The sequence below is a fragment of the Phaenicophaeus curvirostris genome, chromosome Z (assembly GCF_032191515.1).
Source record: "Phaenicophaeus curvirostris isolate KB17595 chromosome Z, BPBGC_Pcur_1.0, whole genome shotgun sequence".
In the NCBI taxonomy this organism is placed as follows: domain Eukaryota; kingdom Metazoa; phylum Chordata; class Aves; order Cuculiformes; family Cuculidae; genus Phaenicophaeus; species Phaenicophaeus curvirostris.
The window spans coordinates 8,924,685-8,946,829 of record NC_091431.1 but is presented as its reverse complement, the minus strand read 5'-3'; the positions used below and the strand labels follow the sequence as shown (position 1 = coordinate 8,946,829).

The following is a 22,145-nucleotide window of genomic DNA, read 5'->3' as shown; positions in this document are numbered from 1 at the left end:
TCTTCAAAATCTTGTATACAGAATTATGCATCATCTTTGCAGCCCAGCTGGATAGGAACATACAAATTACTATACAGTAGTTCAGAGTGATTTGAATGTGATTTATGTCCATATACTTAATGCACTGATCTGGCCCACATAGCAATGCCAATTGGCAACTGGCAAAATTTTTGAGGAAAAATTAGTAGAAATTCCATGTATGTTAATTCTGCTCCCATTTACATTCCCTGGTTTAGTTTCATGCTTGTAATATATACACTGTTACCTGCTATTTATTTTTGGTTCTGTCAAGAGGATCCTTCCAATTTACTATTCTAGGAAACATTTTTTCCAGATAGTTCAAGATATATTTTTTTTCTTTTTTACTATATTGTGTAACATAGAATAAGGGATCTCATCCTATATTTCAAATCAGCCTTGATGGAAAACTTTGCCTTTTTTTCTGCCTAGCTAATGAGCCCAGGCCTGCAAATCCTTACTTTATTTATGTGTACTGTACTCTATTTAAATTTACGTCAGACCAAACTTTATGATTTATACTTAAACTGAGATTCAGGCATCTTTCCCGAACATAAATGGGATGTTTCCTTCAGGCAGAAAAGCATTGAAAATGAAATACAAGTAAGGGAAATAAAATATAAACAAAGAAGTGTTGGTGTGAATATGCAGTAAACAGTCATTGTCTTTTCGTTCATTTGAATCAAATTTTAATGAAGTTCATTTACACACTTGCAGTGTGGTTAACACTGGGCAGCCTGATCTAATAGGACATGTCCCTGCCCATGGCAGGGGGATTGAACTAGATGATCTTTAAGGTCCCTTCAAAACCCAAACTATTCTATGATTCTATGATTCTATGATAATATCATATGAGCCTTGCTGCATTTTTTTCAATGAAGGTCCCTGTTTCCTGCAACCTTTTATTGATACTGAAAGCTTATGTTCAGGAGCCACTACATGTATACCCCTTGTAACATGACTTAATCAGGATCTGGAAGAGTTAAGAATAAAAATAGATGTTTTATAAAGTTTCATTCCTTGAAATTTCAGGAAACTTGCAGGTGCAGAAAATATAGATGAAGAGAAGTAATCTGAAGATAAGCATCTAAGACTTAGATCCTGGTTCTGATTATGTACTTAGTCCTTTAATTTTTATACTGATAGTTTCATTGTTTGATAGTCTTTCTTTCATCAAAAATATACAAACATTCCCTACTTTGTTTAGCAAGTGTAACTAATAGGAAGAAAATTTCTCTACCACTGGCAGCACTCTCTGGTTTATGTATCTAATAACTAAAGGAACCTTTGAGTCCAGGATGAAGGAGATCGCTGACTACTACTTTGTTAACAAAATATAGTAATGAGTCATTACATCATTAATCATCATTAGTAATCATGAAATATTTGATTTAATGAAGGAGGAGTGGGTCCAGTTGTAACTAGCTTCCTACTGTAAAACAAAGTAACAAATCATGCAACTTTCTTCATAGTTTTGCAGATTCCCTCTGGGTGATAACTGGCAAACAGTTTTAACCTTCTCCTATGCAGTGATACTAACCTATGCTTAGTAACATCTTCCCACTGTTTTGGTTAACATTGTTTTGCTATTTTCTTCATTAGTTCTCTGAAAATAAGTACAGAAATATCTTATTTTCCATATCCTTAGGAAGCAGTTCCAGATTATACATCAAACTGAAGCTGGCATGTATCAGTTACTGTTGATGTCAGTTATTGTGAAAGAGTGCTAGTGAGATAACCTAAGTAGGAAAATTCATTTCATTTTGTTAAATGTATTATTGATGTAATGAAATTATTTGCCCATCCTGAAGCTACTAGACAGCTGGCAATGTGCGCTTCCAGCCCAGAAAGCCATTTTTTTCCTGGGCTGCACAAAAAGAAGCAAGGCCAGCAGATCAAGGGAGGTAGGTCTTTCTTTCTACTATCGTCCCATGAGAAGCCGCCTGCAACCAGTTCTGGAACCCCAGTACAAAAATAGCACAGACTTCTTAGATTGGATCCAGAGGAGGGCTGATGATTAGAGGAATGGAACACCTCTCCTATGAAGAAGACTGAGAGAGTTGGAGTTGTTCAGTCTGGTGAAGAGAAAGCTCTGGGGAGACTTTAATGAAGCCTTTTAGAGGTTTATAAAAAAGGTGGAGGTGGAATTTTTACCATGGCCTCTAGTGACAGGACAGGGGCAATGGTTTTAAACTGAAAGAGAGTAGATGTAGATTGGACATTAAAAAAATATTTTTCTACTACAGAAGTTGTGGATGCCCCATCACTGGAAATGTTCAGGGTACAGATGGGTGGGGCATTGAGAAACCTGATCTAGTGAAACATGTCCCTTCCTAAGGCAGGAGCATGGTTGAACTAGGTGATCCCAGGGAGGTGGTTGAGTCACCTTCCCTCAAGGTGTTTAAGGCATGGGTGGACAAGGCACTGAGGAGCATGGTTCAGTGTTTGATAGCAGTGGTTGGACTCGATGATCCAGTGGGTCTCTTCCAACCCAGTGATTCTATGATTCTATGATCATTAAATGTTTCTTTCAACCCAAACCATTTTATGATTGTGTAGCAGGAATGCATCCCAAGAAGACATTTTTTATATTTTAGACTGAAATAGCTGTCTATACTTACCTCACCCAGCAGGTTCTGAAACGCTACCAAATTGTTTGCTTATCAGTTCAACTATATTTTAAAAGGTATTACGTCCAAAACAAAACAAACAAAAAACCCCAAACATACAAACTACAAAAAACCTGCTAGAGAACTTCTTTGTAAGGTCATTGATTGATCTAGAAAATACCTGATTTACTCTTGAACTGAAAAATCACCAAAATGAAGAGGAACTTAGACTAACCTAGACTTTCGTGCATCTCGCTTGTTTAGTTGGCTTCTTGTGAATAGTTGTCAGTTCCTTTCATCATCAAGTGATGCATCTCTCAACTGTGTTAACGTTAATAGAAGTAGAGCTGACTTTCCCCAAAATGCAGTACAAGCCTACCTTTATATCTATGAGAACTGGTATCTTCCTTGTCCTTAAAATCCTTGGCATTTTGTAATCCATGTCTGCAATACTGATATGGTACTTAAGGTTGTCACTTCACCTTCAGGTTTGATGTCAGTTAATGCACAGATGTGCAGAGCATGAAGACAGACAATCTGTAATTTTAGCAGCATTACAAGCCGATGCTCTGGTGACCACCTTCTACATTCCTCATGCACCTATCAAAGTAGGTTGGAAAATAGCCCTCTACCTGGATTACTGACAAGCAGAATTAGAGTCCTTGTCTCAAAATAGTCTTAAGCATGATCCATCTTACCTTCTTTCTATGTAGTACACATGATTTCCCATTTAAGTCAAAATGTAGGCAAAGATTCTTCTTCCTCACCATCCAAATTTATGAAAAGTGTTACATTCCCTTTCAAGGAGCACAGCAACTTAAATCCTCTGCTGGGTGGGATGAGCAGTACAGGAAATGGACTGATTTATCTTGTTTATGGTACTGATCATAAGGCAAACCACAGTTTTCTAAGCCAATTTGATGCTCAGTATGTGGCGTTCATGCTTGCAGTGCGTAAAGATAATTCTTGTTATATGCACAACCAACTAGATTTATTTGCTTTATGTACTTGGAAAATTTTTTTAAATAAATATTTCTATCATTGTTCCCCTTTTGCACATACTAAAATGTTAACAATTAGCTCCACGTAAACAAGCTTATCAAATAAAGAAAATGAAAATTTATCTGCAAGGTCAAAGCAGCTCCCCATGAACAAAGAGCAGAAGTAAACTGATCTGCAAGTCTTCTGACAGCTTTTCCTCCAATGGTAATGGAATATCTAGGGACCACATAATTAAAGGCTGTCTTTGTGAGAGTGAAAGGAAAGTCTCAGGGGACAGGGAGGAGAATTAGATATTTGTTTTCAAAACCAAGCAGATGCAAATCATCCATTGAAATAAAAGGAGGGCAGATGCTTACGGGGGGTGGGTATTTGGCATCTATATAGTGTCTCTCTGAACCTCTAGGTTTCCAAAGGCTTTAATGTATCTGGCTTGTAAGGGCCATTAGTGTGTAAATGCCATTGGCTTGTAAATGTCACTACTTTATGAGTTTGGACTTTTTATGACTTTTTCTTTCCTCATGAAAGTATCCCCATTCTAGAGGTTCAGAATGCTGTGGGCTCCCTTGCACTTTATTATGCAGATATAATCAAAGCCAAGATTTATAACCATAATCTACCACTTCTAACCAACTGAGAATTGTTAATGCAATCACCATTGCATTCCCTATATACAGATATCATAACAACATTAATCCAAGTTAATAAAACTTCTCATCTGTAGTAATGAGGCTAATAGACAGTTTTCCCATAATATTAGAGGATTTAAAACAGATGGGAAAGTATGCACAACTGAATCCTCTTGGCACTTTAAGCTACCAGAACCACTTACCTGAGGTGTTTTGATGTTCTTCTCAAAGCCTGCTTTTAACTATATATCTCACTTTACAGTTTAATAGGTCTTCAAAAGCAAATATAAGCAACAAAGTCCAAGAAAGGATTCAGGATCCAGGTAATCTCTCAGACCTCTTCTCCTTTTTTTCTTTTTTTTCCAAGAAGAATTATGTAAGAAGGGGTTTTAGGTCAAATATGCCTCCATCGTTATGTGTATGACATAGTAATAGTCAAACAGTTTCATATTCTGCCTTGATCTGCATGATTTTGGTCAGCCTTCTTTTATTTCTGTCAGTCCATGGAGATTTTTTTTTTTTTCCTGGAGGAAAATAAAGATATTGTATTTTGAAAGGAAGCATATTGGAAAAAGCAAGGTGGGGTAAAGCAGTGAATAGCAATGAAGCCTATTCCATGTGCAGGGTAAGGAAAGATTTTTACTTTTCAGGAAACCTGAGTATGGCACTTCTGGAATAAAATTAATATATTGGTTGCATATTTTTTATAGGTTTTGTTTGGTTGTTTGTTTTTCCAGCCAATATGTCACCCCTGGACTCCCCTTGAGGAGCTGAATATTCTGATATTTCACAATATACTTCCTATGAAAGAAGTACCGTGTAAAGAAAATGTTCATATTAGTTTTTTAGTATTATGGAAATTATCCCACATTATCTTGCAGAGTGACGAAAATTGTGTCTGAAATGTGAACTGGAGGTCCAAGAAAGTTTGTTTTTCATTTGCAGTCTTTGATGACCTACAAATAGTTTCTTATAAGTTACCAAGTTACATTTCTTTTTGCTTTTGCATTTATTAGCAATGTCAACATTGTGCTTCCTCTGGGCTACAGTTCAGTGAATCACTCCTGTTTAAGGACATTCATGAATGTACTTAATAGTGATCAAAGTCAGTTGGATCCAAGCAAGTACTTAACTGCTTATTCAAAAATAAGTCTTTCAATTATCCTTACAATTGATGTCCTCTTTCCTGAGAACTGAAGAAAGGGATTAGAGTGGTTCAGTTTCAGCCTCTATGATTATCAGTGTCTCCAGATCCAGTGTAAGTGCCTCAGCTTTGAGAAGATTCAATAGCCGAGATATTTCAAGCATAACGTTTGGTAGTAAATTCCAGAGGACAATTAAAATAGAGTATTCGAAGACAAAGAAAATGTGTTCCTTATACCATCGTAGTTAATTTTAAAATTACCTCTATTCTCACCTAGTGTCTTAGGAGCTTTATTGACATGAAATATTCTTTGTTTCTATCCCTTCGCTTTGTGGTATATTTAAGCCTGTTATGAGTTAGACAGAAGTCAGCATTGCACAAATTCTAAGAAAACATGATGATGTGAGAAAAAGATGTAAAGGTGACAAGCTGCAGGAGTTGAAGAAAAAATCTGAGGACTCAAGGGGTGAAAGAGCAACAATCATTACTAGAGGAGTTAGTGTAAGTAGGGTGAATAGCAATAAAAAAAATCAAGTTCTGTTTCCTACCCTCTCTTTTTTCTCTAATAAATAGTTTTGTCTTCTTTTTCTGTTTCCATAAACATCATATACAAGTATCCAGATGTAATAGTTGTCATTTAGAAGAGTACCTGTTACTAGCTCTCTGCTTCTTAGCCCATTCAGAATTATTGACCTTGGATATTCCCAGCGTACAGAAGTCATCTTAGGATACAGAGCCACCTTGAATCAGTGAAGTAACCCAACTGCATCGTTTCTGTTGAACATGTGAAGCAAATATACATATTAAACAGTGCCACTGATTATGAATTTCTTTTTTCCTTTAAATAGGAATTAATTACTGTAACCTTAATTTCATTTTCTTCAGCATGATGCATGATGGCCAATAAACCAAATGTTATTTTGTAATATGATCACTTAATTTGCTCCCTGAATGGTAAATTGCACCTTCAGAGTTGTTGAAGTACACATCAATCTAGTTAAGCCCATAAGCCACCTAGTGTAGACTCATTTACTAGTCTACACTAGTGGTGATGCCTCTATAATTTACATGGGGTAATTCTATTAAAATAAACTAATTACAAATCTAATAAGCCTTCTGTACCACAGATGGCACTGGTTTAACTGTGTTTTGGTCTTTAACATAATATGTCTGTGTTGGGAAATCCTTTGTAATCACAATATATGACAAACTACAAGTGGCTTTTCAATGTCTCTAACAAAGGAGGTAGATGCCAAATGGTTGTAGACTTCAGAGTATATCCCCCTCCATATGTGTTTGAAATAAAAGTTAAGCAATATGAGTAAGTAAGAAATAAAATACATAATTGCCATTTTCCCCCTTCATCCCCTAAAAAAGAATTTCATAAGCTTATTTGGATTTTAATAAAGAAGAAATATTTTATCTTCACAAAGAACAGCAGCGAGTTGGTCAAAAACCTCTCTGTGAGGTTTTACTGCAATCTAGGCCAACAGTTGTTCTATATTACAAAAAAAAATAATAAAAACAACTACCCTCAATGCATAGTCTCTTTGTTTTATTAGGTAATCTCAGCCTCTTTTGTAACATATGAGGAAAGGAAAATGACATGTTGTTCACTTTTATTTTATATTTTATGGTGATTTTTATGCATTATTCTACTTAATATTATTCTACATTTTATTTTGTGGTTTTGACTTAAATGAGTTTCTAAAATCTCCTTGGTTTCATCGGTTTTTCAGAGAACTGTGTCCTGTTGTGTAAATAACATCAGCTGTTCTCCTGTGCTACCTTTAAAAGACTGACTTATAAGTGAATTGCTTCCACATTTGCTGAAGCCACCTTCATGTCATGTTTCCCCTTACTAGGCTCCCAAATAATATTCTTCCAGATTCTTCCTTTTGTTTCTGCTGGTTGTCGGATTGCAGTCATTCCTTATTTCTGCTTTAGTGCTCCAAGTAATTAGAAATAACATAGGAAACTGGCAAATAGTAGTCAGTATCAGGCCTTTAGTAGATACAGTATATAACGGCATTGGGGTTTGTTCTAGCTGACCAGAATTGCTGGTTTAAGCTGTTGGTTTCAAATAGATGTCTTTTAAATTGATGTTGTATATCATTTAAAAAAAAAAATAAGAGACAGAATCCTCTCTCTAACAACCCAGAATATTTTGTTTAAAGTGATGAAATTAATTATTGTACTATGTATTGAATATTAATTATCCATCTACAGGCTTAATTTTATATATTAGTGTGTGAAAGTCTATATTTCAATGGATGTGTACAGATGCTTCCTAAAAACAAGTTGTATAAGATCTAGAAAGAACGAGAAGTGTATTTAGCTGTACTATTCTTTTAAAAGCTTTTATCAGTGTAACATTTGAGAACCATTCAGTCACTGATGGATTACATATCTGACCTGCATCCATGTGAAATAGAGAAGTACCTTTAAAGTTCCCAAAAGGCAAAGCCACTACCTCTGAAATCACACAGCAAGTGTGTCTGGAGAGAAAATCATTTGTTCACTTGTTATGATGAAGGTGTTGTGTCCGTGATAATGTCCATGTTATGATGAAGGTGTGTGTATGCTTTTATTGTGGGCTTTTTTTTTCAAGTTGCATCATTCTAATTTGTTAAAAAAATCCCACATTATAGCAACTGATAGAAAAATGGTATTGCTGAAGTGGTTTAAATCAAATCAGCATCAAAGCTGTTTATTGTTAACAGCAAGTAATTAAGTGGTAATCAGAGAATTATACGTTTGAGACCAATAGCAACAACAAAAACATATTCTCCACAATACTGAACACTTACAAAACATTACTAAACACCTTCAGTTTTTCAGGCATACTTCTGTAGCAAATCCCAAAATGCTACAATTCCCCTCCCTACATGAACAAAGCTGGTGAGGGGGCTTGAGAACAGGCCTTATGAGGAATGGCTGAGAGAGCTGGGGTTGTTTAGCCTGGAGAAGAGGAGGCTGAGGGGAGACCTCATTGCTCTCTACAACTACCTGAAAGGAGGTTGTAGAGAGGAGGGTGCTGGCCTCTTCTCCCAAGTGACGGCGGACAGGACAAGAGGGAATGGCCTTAAGCTCCACCAGGGGAGATTTAGGCTGGACATTAGGAAAAAATTCTTCACAGAAAAGGTCATTGGGCACTGGCACAGGCTGCCCAGGGAGGAGGTTGATTCACCTTCCCTGGAGGTGTTTAAGGCACGGGTGAACGAGGTGCTAAGGGGAACGGTTTAGTGTTTGATAGGAATGGTTGGACTCGATGATCCGGTGGGTCTCTTCCAACCTGGTTATTCTATGATTCTATGAACATACATGCAAGCTTCTATGGTTGCCTGCACACATAGCTGCACAGACAACACCTCCCCTTACAAGCCCTGTTGAAACCTCCTTCCTGGCCATTTGGCACCTCCACACACTCACTTGCTGTTGCAGGAGAGATGCTCTGGCTCCAGCTGTACCTGTGCCTGTGATATCCCTGCAGCTCACTGACCCACACGCCCATGAGAAAGCACCCTGCAAGGTCCAACAGTTGTACCTCTGTGTGGGGCCAATCCTCTGTGTTCTCCACCGTGATGGCCAGGTGCCTGGCAATGCCCCACAGTAAGGCTGTTCTTTCTGCCCCAGCAGTGCTCACAGTGAGTCTTCAACACAGAGTGTCTCTGTTAATTGTATTTAATGAGGGACCTGCAGTAACCACACACCTAACAAAAGAAGGAATGAGTTCCTTCTAGGTTTTTGAAAAAAAAAGTTGTATTTCATTTGCCTGGTATATTTTTTGAGTAGGTTTAAAGCAGTAATAGCTATACACGACAAGAATAGTAAAGTGCAATAAGAATGCATCTGAATTTCTTTTTTTTAGAACATTCAGACAAAATTATGATGATATTAGAAGCTTATAAAAATTCTGCTAAAAATCAATTTGTAGAAAACAATAAGAGATTATCTTATACATTACCAATATCTGGACAGCCATGTGGTCTTGGGTTTGGGGCATAAATAGATTTAATAGCATCTCTTTGTTTGGCTTTACAGTAATAGAATTAGCACATATAAGATGGAAAAACGTAGTGTCATGGGAGAATACATTTATCTTCCTCTAAAAAGGCCATGCAACATAATTATACTATTATTTTTCTGATCTTTGCCTCCAGAAAAATATATATGCCTTCCCTGGAAACTCCATTATATGCAATTATTTGCTAAATAATCTAATTATATATAGTGGAATATGACCCTTAAAAAGGGAGATGAGCATTTCAGGGAGAGAGTGCTCAACAATAGCAAATGTAACCCAATTCAGCAATTTTAATTAGGAGGATATCTTTTAATTAATTATTATTGTTTTCTAATAATGACCGCTAACAATAGAAACTATCATTCACTAATACGGTCTTCCTCAGGTTCTCTTGTGAATGTTTGAGAAGTTATTCACAATGCTTTTTTTAGATGCATATAACAATGAACTGTGATTGATTTTTGCTTTTGGTGCATTACCATCCACATTGTTCTCTGACAACTCATTTGTTTAAAATTGAAATCTTGAGTTGTTTACACTGTGGTTGTTTGTGCTTTGTGATTGATTTTATTTTATTAACCTTTCAGGGTTTCTCCTTTTTTGTGTTCTTGTATCACTGTCCATTAATGGCTCTCTTCTTTAAAGCAATATTTGTATGGGCTGCTTCCAGATAAAGCCATAGTTTTGATGCTGTTTTCAGTCCATCTTACCGTTGTGTTGATTTCTGTTGAGAACTCATTTCTAATAAGCAAGCAGTTGATTTTGCAGGTCCAAATAGAAGTATATTCAGGTGGACTGAATGCTCTTGCATGTTCAGCTTTTCACTTCAAATCTTATAAAGTCAGTATGTATCTATGGGGGCAAGTTTGCACGTGGCATTCTGTGTTTTGTAGTTGTCCTAATGAACTTTTCATCCTAAACTGGTTTTCTTTTTTTGCTGTATGCTGTATGCTGACAGAAGCCAGGCAACTTCAATCTGATTAGTTAGCCCTGTTGTGAATATGTTGCTATAGCAGGCACAGGAGTTTTATTTTATTTTATATATATATATATATATACACACACATATACATTGTAGTGATTCCTTCTGGGAATACGGGAATGAAAGGCAGTTTAGTTCCATGAATTGTTCTGAAAGTAGAGACTGCTTATAATTCAAAATACACAAATTTGCTTTCACATACCTTGTTCACTTAGATAACATACATATGATTTGAAGAACTGTGAAAATGTAAAGTCTGATTCTGACATCTGCACATGTTTTGCTTGGTTTGGAGCTGGGTAGGGAAAGTACATCAATCTAGATTTAAATTGCCTAGCATCCAAATTAATGGATGTTGCTAAATCACCAGCACAGGAAAAAAATGCTACGTTGGTCCCTCTTAAAATGAGTCCCATGTGATCTGTTCTAAGAATCAATGAGTAAGAAGGTTGTCTATCCAGCTTCTTTTTCTCAAACAGACAAAATATGCGTGCTTGCTTACAAAGACCTCTCTTCTATCTACCTCGTTTATTTGTGAATGTCCCTGTCCCAAGTCTTCCTTAATAGGAGAATTAAGTAGTATTTCTTCTCACCATGGACACCAGAACTTAATACTCTATCACAGAAGTAGCTTTCAGGAGCTCAGTAAGGCAACCTGTGCTATTAATATGATGTTACAGGAAGGAAAAATGTGTTTTGATCATAGTTATGTGAGAAGAAATAGAGCTGAGATTAATAAGCAGCAATTGTTCATTGTTCTGTGCTCAGTAAAATACATTAATTGTAAAATAGCTTGTTTCTTGCAAGGATAAAGTATTATTAAGCATACAATGAGGACAGTAAGTAAAAACAGCAGTAATTCTATTTCTTAACTTGGTGCCTGATTTTAGGTTAGTTTTCCTGCTCCAGTCTTTCCTAATGCCATATAACATCATGTTATCTTTCTCCTCCCAGGAAAAAGCTTCTGTGTATAATTATCATGAATTAATGGAGTACTTGCAGATATAAAAAATACTCGAAAAACCAAGGAATAGGTATGCATTTATAATTGTGTGTAAAACTGGAAAGGTGTCAGGACAGGAAAAATTTACTCCTTTTTCTTCTGTGCTCTCAGTATAGTCCACATTATATATCTTGACATTCTCAGCTAGTCTAAGTTGCCTTCAGTAGTAGTCCTTTGAGGCATAATGCTATTAGGACTGTTATTTCTGTTCCTTCATCAGCTATATTAGGATGAATCCAACTGTACTGAGCTGATCCAAAAAGGAGCAGAAGTAAAATTGCTGAGATGTGAGTAACCCATATTCATAGCCTTTTTACACTGATTTGGAGAGATAAGAGGTGGAGAAGCTGATCTAAATGAGTCAGCAAAACTATTTAGAGCCAGACAGCATTAAACTACTTACACTAAAGCTGTCAGTCAGCCATCAGTCTATTGATTGACACATGCATGCAATTCCAGCTAAGTAAAGCTCCAACATGCACTCAATACAGACTTCAGCTCTGCTTTGAAAAAGGAGTATTCAGATAGCTTTCGTTTTAATTCTAAAGTAGAATAAAAAGCAAACTATGGAATCTCAAAAGTTATTGTTGAATGGGATCATGTCTAGAAAGCTGCCTGGAGGAGAGGGACCTGGGGGTGTTGGTTGACAACCGACTGAATATGAGCCAGCAGTGTGCCCAGGTGGCCAAGAAGGCCAATGGCATCTTGGCTTGTATCAGAAACTGCGTGACCAGCAGGTCCAGGGAGGTTATCCTCCCTCTGTACTCGGCACTGGTGAGACCGCTCCTCGAATCCTGTGTTCAGTTCTGGGCCCCTCACCACAAGAAGGATGTTGAGGCTCTGGAGCGAGTCCAGAGAAGAGCAACAAAGCTGGTGAAGGGGCTGGAGAACAGGCCTTATGAGGAGCGGCTGAGAGAGCTGGGGTTGTTTAGCCTGGAGGAGAGGAGGCTGAGGGGAGACCTCATCGCTCTCTATAACTACCTGAAAGGAGGTTGTGGAGAGGAGGGTGCTGGCCTCTTCTCCCAAGTGACGGGGGACAGGACAAGAGGGAATGGCCTCAAGCTCCGCCAGGGGAGATTTAGGCTGGACGTTAGGAAAAAGTTCTTTACAGAAAGGGTCATTGGGCACTGGAACAGGCTGCCCAGGGAGGTGGTTGATTCACCTTCCCTGGAGGTGTTTAAGGCACGGGTGGATGAGGTGCTGAGGGATATGGTTTAGTGTTTGATAGGAACGGTTGGACTCGATGATCCGGTGGGTCTCTTCCAACCTGGTTATTCTGTGATTCTGTGATTATTCCCTGGTAGATTTTGTTAATGACATTGTTAAAAATAACCATCTGAACCAAGTCTAAAGGAATACAGGTAGGATGCTGATAATCGTTTCATCCATTTGTTGAACTCTTTGTCGTGAAAAGAATTTGAAATCTAGCCCTTTCTGAACTGTTTTTAGTGACTAAGGTTTCTAGAAAACCTGAATGTGGCAGTTATTGTCGGCATAATTGCTGCATACGTACTCGGGGAGGGAGGATCGGAACGTTAGCTCTGCTACATGCTGATACACTCTGCTATAACAGTTGTTCTCGTAACTGATTGCTGGAGGGCATTGTCTTTATCCTGCTTTAATAACTCTCAAGCCAGGTGCACCTTAATCCATTAAGGTTTTTTTGTTTGTTGTGGGCTTTTTACATAGCAGGAAGAAATACATACTTACTGTAAAGTCTTATCAGAGGTAGATTTAGTGGTTCTTACAACCTCAAAGTATGTGTTGATACCTGTCAGGCTGAGGTTTAATGGAGCAAGGTCCATTTCTGACAACACTTGTAGAGACACAACTGTAAAGTTATCCTAGAAACAACTGCTCTTGGGAGCTTTATTGTTAAGACACTTCTCACTCAAATGATGTAGATCAGTAATGAACAGCAATATGTCCATTTGATAGAGCTGGGATGGCTATTGCCATCCTTTTGCTTGCAACATAAATAGAGGATTTTAGTTCTCATCCCAGTCACAGTGGCCATCAAGTGGAATGAATTCTGAGGTGAAATTAAAGAAGATACGAGAGGTACAGTGGGCTCCTTTTGAGCAGTTTAAATTGGCCTATTGTGAGATGTTAACAGAAGGTGTAAATTAAGGGTCAGTAGGGAATTGTTATAACTTGCAACTTCAAATAACCTTTTTTTAATTTCATTTTTGGCAACACACGTAGTTTCTGTTTTCTCATCATTCCTTGCCCCAGGATGTGTAGGATGCTGTAGCTTATGGAAATTTATTTGTTGCCCTGCTCCAAATTCCTGGTTCAATGAGGTAATTTCAGTTACAGTTAAATTACTTCGGTAAAAACATTCTCCAAACTGAAGGTTAACTGAAGAGCTGGATGAAAAAGGCTTTATAGCAGATATTATTAATGATAGTTTTGTGTTGTTTGTAATACTGGATAAGGAAAAGGTTCTAGAAATTGTCCTAGATTTTCTTTTTGTTTTATTTTCTTTTATTTTAAAGCCAAAACATAAGAAGAAAAAAGATGCCATCAGAAAGATTTTCCACTGCAGAGCATCATGCAAGTCTGACTCTAGCAATAAGATTTCAGCTGTCACAGGTTTTTTACCTAAAGCAGCTCCTATACACACATATGGACGCTCGCATAAACACAAACACACACCCCCTTCCCTCTCAGACTTCGCTGCAAGCTCATGAGGACTTTCTATGAAGAGCTAAAGGGAGAAGCTTGTAGTCTATAAGGGGCATCTCTATGCTGCACATGTGGGTTTTATCCTCCCTGAATGCATTGCTATCAAGTTGCTCAAATGCACTGCTGCAGGTGCGCTGCTGAGCAGGGGGAGGGGCCAACTTTGCTAAAACAGTCACACTGGCACTGTGCAGCATCTCAGCAGCACAAAAGAAATCAGCATGCTGCCATTTGGTGCTCTATTCTTCCGTGGCTCTGACTGGGACTAAATTTCACTTTCACTGAAATGAAGTAAAATTTCAGCCTCTGTCTCTCAGAACATTCCCTTTACATAATTGTACACAATGGCATACCACATTTTGATAAAGGACTGAATCTGAAAATGTGTACTGATGTTCTTATGGGTTCTGCTTTGTTTCATTGTCTGCTAATATTGCTGATAATTTTTCAGTGTTACATAAGGTTCACTGTTCTCACTTTCCTTTAACTTATTTTGAAAACAAAGTTGTCTGCATTGAATCAAGTTGTTTTTTTTTCTTTATTAATACTATATTTAACTCTCTAGAAATCTATCTATAGCACTCCATGGACTAAGCACAGTACATCTTTTCTTGGCAAAATATAGAATTTTTTAGGTGGAGTGGAGGTAAATGAACAGGGCATTTTTCTGGTTACATTTAGTAGCAGCATGTTAGTGGCATTGTTCTCAACCTCATGTCAGGAAATGTACATGTGCAGATAGCAAACAACAGTATCAGTTCAAAGTTCTTTAAAATATGAAAAGCAGCTGTCAGTGAAAAAGACTAAGCCTCTAAGAATGAAAAAGTGATGGCTGTGTTATAGATAGAGAAAAATAAAGAACTAATTAATGAGGAAGTAAGGGACCCGTGCTGTTTAATATCTTCATCAATGATATTGACAGCAAGACTGAGTGCACCCTCAGCAAATTTGCAGATGACACCAAGGTGAGAGGTGCAGTTGCCACACTGGAAGAATGGGATGTCATCCAGAGGGACCTGGACAGGCTGGAGAAGTGGGCCTGTGTGCTTCTGATGAGATTCAACAAAGCCAAGTGCGAGGTCCTACACCTGGATTGGGGCAATCCCCGTTTTCAGTACATGATGAGGGATGATGTGATTGAGACCTGCCCTGCAGAAAAGGACTTGGGGGTGCTGGTCGATGAGAAGCTCGACATGAGCCAGCAGTGTGCACTCGCAGCCCAGAACGCCAACTGTATCCTGGGCTGCACCAAAAGAAGCATGGCCAGCAGGTGGAGGGAGAGGATTCTGCCCCTCTGTTCCTCTCTTGTGAGACCTCAACTGGAGTACTGTGTCCAGTTCTGGAATCCTCAACCTAAGAAGGGTATGGAGCTGTTGTAACAGGTCCAGAGGAGGACTACAGAGATGATCAGGGGGCTGAAGCACCTTTCATATGAGGACAGGCTGAGAGAGTTAGGTTTGTTCAGCCTGGAGAAGGGAAGGCTCCAAGGAGATCTTATAGCGACCTTCCACTACCTGAAAGGAGCCTACAAGAAAGCTGGAGACTGTTCACAAAGGCTTGTGGTGATAGGACGGGGGGGAACAGGTATAAACTGGAGAGGGGCAAATTTAGGCTGGGTATAAGGAGGAATTTCTTCACCGTAAGAGTGATGAGACACTGGCACAGGTTACCAGGGGAAGTTGTGGATGCCGGAGGTGTTCAAGGCCGGGTTAGCTGATCTTGTGGGATGTCCCTGCCCATGGCAAGGGTTTGGAACTAGATGATCTTTAAAGTCCCTTCCAATCCTAACTATTCTATGATTCAATGATTCTATGATAATGCTGTTTAAAGAACGACAATATGAAAAGGGATGTGATGTGACCAGGATGGGAAACTGCTGGATATGTACCTTCCTGTAGCACATCCTGCTGACAATATATTCCATCTGTGCCTGTAATGAAGTTGATTCCTGATAAAGTGTCCTGGCAATTCAAGCTTTACCTTTCTGCAAATCTTTCCCTTGGATGTAGCTGAGTTGATTTGCGCTGTATATGTCTTCGTACAGCTGCAAGCCTTTATCCACCTTTGTGTGCTAGAACTGAATACCCACTACTGTTCCATGAAATAAACCCCCAAGATTTTATTTTTTTCTTGCTTTTGTAATCAGCATGCTAGACATGATTATTTATAAAATAAAGATAGAAATGTATTCATCTGTAATTATGTGATCACATTTGGCATCTAAGTATATGATAAGAAATCAGTGATTAAATTTCTTTTCCAAGTCTTTGTTCATCAATCACAAAAGAAGCTCAGTAATTATCTCTTAGTTGTTGTGAGAACTGTGCCTTTATTATTACATTCCTAATTGTTTTCAGTTAAGGAAATTTATTTTTATAGATTACTCATCTGACTCTTTTGGACTGGATGATTCTTGTGAAGAAAACAGATTATATATATATTGTGTTAAAAGGAATTCATATTATCCTTCTGGTTCATGCAATAAGATACATACTACGTGCATACCTGAATACACTGTATTTTGTTCTTCTATGTGGCATTTCAATCCAAAATATTTAATAATATTCACAGGACATGCCAGCAAGACATATATTTTTTCTGAAACTTCCAAGAGTTGCATCATCAAAGAAAAATGATTTTATGTTGTAACTACAGATGAAATAAATCCATCTGCCATGTGGAAATATCATGTTTACCATCCAGTCAATTCTGCAAAGAGAATCTGCATGTTTTTAACCACTAAACTGCAAGTCTCTTGTTGGGGAATTTTTATTCTGTCCATTGAGTTGCACCTTTTTGTGCTTAAATATAAAAACTTTACTGCCCAATGCATTGGATAGAATCCTACCGCCATAATTTGTTATGCAGGGAGCCTTCAAAGGTGCTGCAAAAGCGTGTTCCTTATGTACACTTGCAGCAGCACCAATCCCACAAGTGTCAGCGTGGGATACCTTGGCCCACAGATCCCAGTCTGGCTTTGCTGTCCAGAGGAGGCCTCTGAGTGCTTGCCATCTACAACAAATCAATTGTTACAAGACAACACTGCAGCATTTCTTGTGTCATCACAAGACAAGGTGGTGAGACCACACCTTGAATACTGTGTTCAGTTCTGGGCCCCACACTACAAGAAGGATGTTGAGGCTCTGGAGCGAGTCCAGAGAAGGGCGACGAAGCTGGTGAAGGGGCTGGAGAGCAGGTCTTACGAGGAGCAGCTGAGAGAGCTGGGGTTGTTTAGCCTGGAGAAGAGGAGGCTGAAGGGAGACCTTATTGCTCTCTACAACTACCTGAAGGGAGGTAGCTGATAATCTTTGTCTCCGTTGACTTCAACTGGTTACCAAAAAAAAAAAAAGGCATTTTTTGAGTATTATGTGCTACATCAGCTGAAGTTTAAACCACTGTTACAGTGTTAGTTCTGAATGCTAGGTAAGCATTTTAAAAATAAGAAGAATGGGGTGGGAGGAACCAAAGAGAGCAAAAGAGTTAATAAAGATCTGTTTGGAAATATGTAGTTAAAATAAATACATAACATGTACAGCAGTATTGGAAGAAGCTTTACAGCACACTGCGTTCTCTGTTTATAAGGTGTTAGTGAAACACATGTTTATACTAGTAAGTATTAATTATGGCTAAAAAATTGTATTCTGCTAATGCTTTCTACCTTTCATATAGTTATCCATACTTTAAGGAGGGCATTTTTCTTACTGTTGCAACAACTCTTAGTACATTTTTCCAAATCATTCCTCTCAGAAGAAAGATCTACTTCCCTGAAATTAATACCTTTGTTTCACATATACTTTCAAGTGACTCGGCTGCTGGATGAGTGAAAGACTGTGGATGTGGTCTTCCTAGACTTCCGTAAAGCCTTTGACACAGTTTCTCACAGCATTCTGCTTGAGAAACTGTCAGCCTCTGGCCTGGACAGCAAGACACTCTCCTGGGTGGAAAACTGGTTGGATGGCCGGGCCCAGAGAGTGGTGGGAAAGGGTGTGAAATCCAGCTGGAGGGCAGTGACAAGTGGGGTTCCCCAGGGCTCAGTGCTGGGTCCAGGCCTGTTCAATGTCTTTATCAATGACCTGGATGAAGGCATCGAGTGCATCCTTAGCAAGTTTGTGGACGACACTAAGCTGGGTGGAAGTGTTGATCTGCTGGAGGGTCGGGAGGCTCTGCAAAGGGATCTGAACAGGCTGGACCACTGGGCAGAGTCCAATGGCATGAGGTTTAACAAGGCCAAATGCTGGGTCCTGCACTTGGGGCACAACAACCCTGTGCAGCTACAGACTAGGAGAAGTCTATCTAGAAAGCTGCCTGGAGGAGAGGGACCTGGGGGTGTTGGTTGACAGCGACTGAACATGAGCCAGCAGTGTGCCCAGGTGGCCAAGAAGGCCAATGGCATCTTGGCTTGTATCAGAAACAGCGTGACCAGCAGGTCCAGGGAGGTTATTCTCCGTCTGTACTCGGCACTGGTGAGACCGCTCCTCGAATCCTGTGTTCAGTTCTGGGCCCCTCACCACAAGAAGGATGTTGAGGCTCTGGAGCGAGTCCAGAGAAGAGCAACAAAGCTGGTGAAGGGGCTGGAGAACAGGCCTTACAAGGAGCGGCTGAGGGAACAGGGGTTGTTTAGCGTGGAGAAGAGGAAGCTGAGGGGAGACCTCATTGCTCTCTACAACTACCTGAAAGGAGGTTGTGGAGAGGAGGGTGCTGGCCTCTTCTCCCAAGTGACAGGGGACAGGACAAGAGGGAATGGCCTCAAGCTCTGCCAGGGGAGGTTTAGGCTGGACATTAGGAATAACTTCTTTACTTCTGTCATTGGGCACTGGCAGAGGCTGCCAAGGGAGGTGGTTGAGTCACCTTCCCTGGAGGTGTTTAAGGCACGGGTGGACGAGGTGCTAAGGGGCATGGTTTAGTGTTTGATAGGAATGGTTGGGCTCGATGATCCGGTGGGTCTCTTCCAGCCTGGTTATTCTATGATTCTATGATTCTATGATTCTATGATTCTATGAAGTTGATCCATTCAAATCACCAAATTTTAGTTTCTGGGGGTGTTTTTGCTAAATATTTCCTTTCTAAAATTTGGAAAGCTGTTTTTTTCTGTAAAACCACTTGTCTAAATTTACTTTCTTATATCTAGGCTAATGGAGTCAAAAAAGTTTGTCAGAAGTCGCAGTGTCTTTAAATTGAAATAAATGTTAGTGTGTTGGTCTGCACACAGATGTATATACTTAAGGGATAAAAGTAATTTCTCTACACCAAAAAAGTCAGAGCTTATTCCTAATAAGCATTTTATTGAGACATAAATATATGACTCATTTTTGAGCTAGGTACCTAGGAAACTTGCTCTCTTTGAGAACAGCCTTGTGAATTTCAGGGATTATCTAATAAACTGAAAATTTCCTAAGATTTGGGAATGACATAAGGAAGGATCTGGAATTTTACAGAAGATTAATTTTGAATCATTCATGGTGCATCTCTACAAACCTCTTATATCTGCCCAGATTCAGTATGCATGCTTATTAGGTTGCCTTTTGTCCCCTCACAAGGAGTCACAAGTCAGGTTGTTGAAGGTGGGGAAATACACTCTTTGTGCTAGTGAATAAAGCAGCAGCTATGGAAACAAGGGTACTTTGATTATTGCACTATCGTAGTGGTTACTACAGAGATCATTTCATGAAATGAACCTAGGGGAAATATCTTGGATGATTCCTAAAAGCTTCATATTTTGCTGTTAAGGGGTTAAATCTGTGAAATTAATATGGATAAGATGGTTGTACTATGTACTATTGTAGTAAGGCAAGCTCGGTAGTAAAATGCCAGTACAGTACTTGGAATATAGCTCTCTTATACCTCAAGGATGACAGGTGATTTCACACTTACAGAAAACTGGATGGAGCAAGTCCAAAATTTTATGAATTAGACATTTTCAAAGGGGTGTAAAATAAACAAATATTTTCACCAGTATTTAAAAATATGTCAATGCTATATAATTACATATATAGGCCTGTATCTACATATAAATGTAAGTATGTATTATATTTATAAACATATACATAGAGGTGAACAAGATATGGCAAGGACAGGCTACTGTAGCAGTAAGCTTCTTCCTAATCTCTCAGAAAAATATGCCAGAATTGTATATTTTTCAAGAGAACTGAAGAGGATGTCTTGAACTCAAGGGGCAAGGCCTTCAAACACTATAAATTTCCACCACTTTTCTGAAATCATGCTAGATGTAGAGGAGCAAAGGAATTTCTTCAAAGACTCTTTGACAAGAGTATGAGAGAGTATTATCCCATTCACATAATAGGTGCAAATAACAGAACTTAGAATTGGAAAAACTTGTAAACGTGTTCCTGTGCAAAATAAGCTGTTCTCAGTGCTCTATCTGTAATGCTTTGTCTGGTGTGATCACACCGGTATTGGTAAACCAGGAGAAATTAAGCCACGATATTCCTCTTCATTCAAAAAAAAAGAAAAAAGTAAGAGATTGGTGCTACGTATGTTATTTTCTGACATTTATTTTCAAACAGTGTTTGTTGGTTAACTGCTGCCACAGTAACTAGTGCTGTAAAGGGAATACAAAATGTTGATTCTGACTTCATAAAATACTTTTTTCAGAAAGATTTCTTGCAAGGCTTTGTCATACAAAATAAGCTGAAATCCAAGTTGGGAGGCTGATGTGGGCAGGAGTGTATATTACAGAGGACCTTCATCTCAGAAACCTCAAAACTGAGTAGGGTCTGAGGGGAATGAAAAAAGTAACTGAGGAACAGAACAAATTACACTTAACTCTTAAAAGTAGCTTTAAGTCAGTAAGGAGCATCTGGTTGGTACTAAGGAAGTAAAACATTTCAGATAACAGGAAATTTTGTCCTAAACTAAATTAGTTGCAAAAGTTTTAACATGAGAATTTTATTTCCAAAGGCGCAGTGATTGTCTCCAGGACTTGAACCCACTTTGTCTCCAGGTATGCTATTTACACTTTTTAAAGTAAACCAGCTTGATCTGAGTATGTTTTCTACTACTGTTTGGAGTTCTCTTGCAAGAAAATTAAAAATGAAATGGCATTAGTATTATGTTTGCAACAAGGATTTTTTTTTTTTATTTACATGAAATTACTGAGATGAATATTGTGTTCTTTTTGTTGACGCTACAAGTTGATCAGAGGTCTTATATCTTGCCATTCTTAAATGGACAGAACAGATTTAACTGATTTATAGACTGGTAAGTTTTTCTCTGTTTTATGAATTCCACTCTTAAATCATGAAATCTGATAAATTAATTAAAACTTAACTCAATCTCTGCATGATTTTAAGTCTTTCTTTATTGAACCTTAGTTTTGACTAAACATGCATCAAAGGTCAAGTTCCTGTAACTCATTCAGAACTTCAGCTTACTATTTTATATAAAATGAGGCTCTAGAACCCAAGACAAAGGAGAGAAAAAGAAAGCAAAACATGGGGAGCGAGGAAGAGGAAGGAATTGTAGCGATCAGGAATTAGATAGCAAATAAAAATGCATCAATTTTTGAAATTAAAAATGTACTTGCAGTTTTTAGTGTTTTATTTAATGGCTGCTGATACTTCTTCATTTATGCTTATGCTCATTCTTCATTCTGTAAGTGAGAAGTTAGAGAGGTTAGAAAGCATGCGTACATGCAACAGAAGAATTAATCATTGACTTCTTCAGTGTTTGTTGCAGAGATCTTGTATGCATGTATTCTTGCTCACAAACTTCCAGACTTAAATGCGTGGACAGACTTTTGAGAAGATCCTGCCCTCCTCAGCCCATGCTATATTTATTGGCAAATTTCTTCTTGCTTCTGTTCCCAGGTGTCTTCTGGTAAATTCATCATCATCAGAAATAATTAATGTCCATGTTCAGAACTTTTGTTCATGCAGTAGCTCCAGTGGGACTGGGATGTGTCACAGCTGTTAGATGAAGCAAAAGATTTGCACACATATCGGTTGTATGCTTCATTCATGACACACTGGAGTTGCTTCTAGTGTTCAAAGAAACTGACAGCTCCTCTAATGCACTCCATTCAGCCACTGT

At 38.5% G+C, this 22,145-nt stretch overlaps 1 protein-coding gene across 2 annotated transcripts in view; it reads left to right on the top strand.

Moving 5' to 3' along the window:
* The window catches only part of LINGO2 (leucine rich repeat and Ig domain containing 2), a 246,234-nt gene that overhangs the window by 43,503 nt on the left and 180,586 nt on the right, over positions 1-22,145 (top strand). Inside the window, exon 2 of one of the 2 annotated variants that reach the window (XM_069880620.1) lies at positions 21,015-21,057. The gene's annotated coding sequence lies outside the window, so the exon portion shown is untranslated. Of the gene's footprint in view, positions 1-20,993; positions 21,058-22,145 lie in introns of those variants that run through there. The other variant, XM_069880621.1, reaches the window with a different exon arrangement.